General features: G+C 39.6%; 1 non-coding gene across 1 annotated transcript; it reads left to right on the forward strand.

Annotated features, from left to right (window-relative positions):
- The first annotated feature begins 828 nt into the window (after nucleotides 1–828).
- LOC135455968 (small nucleolar RNA SNORD89) lies at nucleotides 829–941 on the forward strand. The gene has a single exon (XR_010442437.1). It is a non-coding gene; the product is annotated as a small nucleolar RNA SNORD89 (small nucleolar RNA).
- The last annotated feature ends 1968 nt before the right edge of the window (nucleotides 942–2909 follow it).

Genomic DNA, 2909 nt, shown 5'->3' on the forward strand with positions numbered 1-2909 from the left:
TTGCAGAGCAGATGTTTCACCCTAAATTTCCTTCAAAAAAATTCCTGTTAATGCCTACTTTAAAAAAATCTGCCTCTTCCCTGTAGGAGTATAACTTTTAGGTTTACTGGAAAACTGTCAGGTTGTAGTTCTGATGTCACCAGCAGGTGCAAGTTTTTGTGATGCCTTTATCTTACAAGAAGCACATGAGAATGGAATATGACTGACCAGCCATCTCCAAAACTGAATAAATAAATAAACAACCCACAACTAAAGCAGACAATGTGTAGGGACACTTACGTCTCCAAAAGAAGCTTATCAACATTTCCAGAACTGCCTTTTTAACTATCTCTTCAATATTAAAACTAAGTCTTCTCCCTCTTCTTAAACACAAAACTGAACATTGATGTAGTAAATGTTGAGAGGGTTTAAATTCTAGCTCAAGGAGGAACCAAAAGAGAAGTTATCAAGAGAAGTGTTGTCAGTCTGTGGATTGTGTCTTGCTGATACCTACAGCACAGTATTCATTCTGGAGAGGAGAATTGTGGTAAGTACTCAAGCTTTTATGGAATACCTGTAAAACCAAAAGCTTTTCTTAAGAATTAAATCTGAGATCTGGCAGAAAGATGGAAGAAAACCTAAAGAACCTGCAAATTGTGCTTATAAAATCTGGTGTGTGCTGACTTAAAAAATATCCAAGTGTGAGGACTCCTGAGGTCTGTTTCACATGCTGGCACTGCACCTGTTTCATTTCAGTCATTCACAAAAATAGTTACAGTTGTTTCAGTCAAATAGGTTTGCACATAGTTGATCTTTGGTACAGTTAAGTGTGGTGAGGCCAGCTGTGCTGCTGAGGAGTGATGACAAAAGGCCGAATTGCAGTGCCTCCAGCAAGCAGTTTGCTCTCTTTGGAAGCACAATGACAAAAATCATCTGAAGCGAATCACTAGTCTGACCTCAGTCAGAAAGCTGTGCATTAGTAAAAAGAGAGGTAGGATGAAAAGTACAGGGCAGGAAAAAGACAATCTAGGGAGCTTAAAACAGTAGCAAGAGAAGCTTAGAAACAAGAAGTGTAGGACCTGCTGTTCCAGCTTATCTGTTATCTTCAGTAAATGGGTATAGGCTGCTGTGGGTAAATACAGGTGCACAGACTTTGCTAATCTGAATCCCCACTATTGGATCAAACTGGTATTGCTAGTTTCTAACACTTAACCTACCAAAAGCTTGTATGAAGATCAGAACTAATGAGTGATTTTGTCACCCTCTCACTCCTTTTTGTAGGGTAGGTGCCTCCTGACTCCCTTCTCTTCCATTTGGGGAAGCTATAATCTGCCTCTGCTGCTTCAGCCATATCCTGCCTAGTGTGGGAGCTGCGGCTGTGTGTGCTGTGGGCTCCTGCTGCCTCCCCCCACCCTCATCACTTTTCTCTTCCTAGCTGCACATTTACATAAAACATGCGGGAACTTGTCTTGGACACTTCTGTCCCTTTGTTAGATTTTGCTGTAATCAGGCAGAGTGCTGCTTATTGGAGACATTCCTGTGGTATCATTATACAAAAAGCTAAATTGCAGAGCCCACAGGAAGTCTAAAGCCCCTCAATGGTGATGCTGAATAAATCACTTGGGAAAAATCCATAGCAGGACTAGGGGATGCTGATTTTTGTTAGTGTTGTATTATTTGGCATTGCTTTGCTACTCTTTGCTACTCTGCTGCTCTTTTTGTTAGGGAGAAATTTAATGAAGTTAAATGATTTTTCTTTTTTTTTTTTAACAAAAGGAGCTATGAGCATGTCAAAATGAGTTGCTGTCTTGAAGAAAAAACTGGAGGCCCCTCTTTGTTTAGAAATTTGTTTATTAATAATAGTCTACATATTAGACATTATTAGACAAACTGGAAAAAACTTGGTAGTAAATAATTGTCTAAACTGTCTTTCAGACTTGATAGCAAGCAAAAATGACCCATAGACATTTCAGATCTAAAAGCATGTTCATGGTTCAATTACTTGCAGTACCAATTTAACTGGAAAGTCTGGTTTTTCTTTTACTAATGACTGCTAGACTGGATTCTTCTTTGGCTCTAAGCAATGCTTGGAGGAGATTCTTGGCATGTACTAGACAAGTTTGATTCGGATAGCAGTAACTCCTTTTCCCTGCCTCTTACCCCCCACATTGCATGTGAATGTAGTCCAGTAGCCTGTTGCCAGTAATTAGGGCTAGATTTTGGAGGTCTGCTGGAGGAGTTGTAGGATAATTTGCCTACAGTGGAAATGCCTTTAATCCATGCTGACTTTATAAAATGCATACCAGTATATTCCTGCCAAAGCTGACCTCTTGGGAATTCTGGTCCTTTTTAGGTTGTAACTGGCACAGGGAAACACCATTGTACCTTTGTCAAGTGTGCAAAGCTGTTTTTTAATTACCTATTGATTTGGGAATGGTCATTCAGGTTTTTTGGCCATCCTGCAAGATTCCTCTACAACCAGCCTGTTGTAGTTGGACAGAGTCCAATGAGACTGTCCCCTTGGGTAAGTTGAAAGGATGCAGTAGGGCCACGGTGGAATTACAGTTCCTGAAATGGAGTATGTCAGCTTAATTTGTTTTTAACTGAATGCCTGTAAAAAATTGTAACATGTCTTTAAGACTGATCTTTACTGGTTGTGTTCTTTTCTCTCACAGGTGATATGTGAAGATTTGAGAATTGGAATTGATTAAAAGTGCACAAATCAAGCTGGAGGCTTTTGGTTTTGTTCAGTATGGGTCCTGATCTCTCCTCAGATATCCTACTGTATTGCAAAACTTAAGAAAGTTTTTAAAATAGAATGCCTTTATAATTGCATGTATTTGTGTGAAGAGTGCATTGCCTGAGACTGTCCATTATACTTCCATGGGACCTGAAGTTCCTTTTCACCATCTGAAACATGGTAATGTTAC

This window comes from Zonotrichia leucophrys, chromosome 1 (genome assembly GCF_028769735.1).
Source record: "Zonotrichia leucophrys gambelii isolate GWCS_2022_RI chromosome 1, RI_Zleu_2.0, whole genome shotgun sequence".
In the NCBI taxonomy this organism is placed as follows: domain Eukaryota; kingdom Metazoa; phylum Chordata; class Aves; order Passeriformes; family Passerellidae; genus Zonotrichia; species Zonotrichia leucophrys.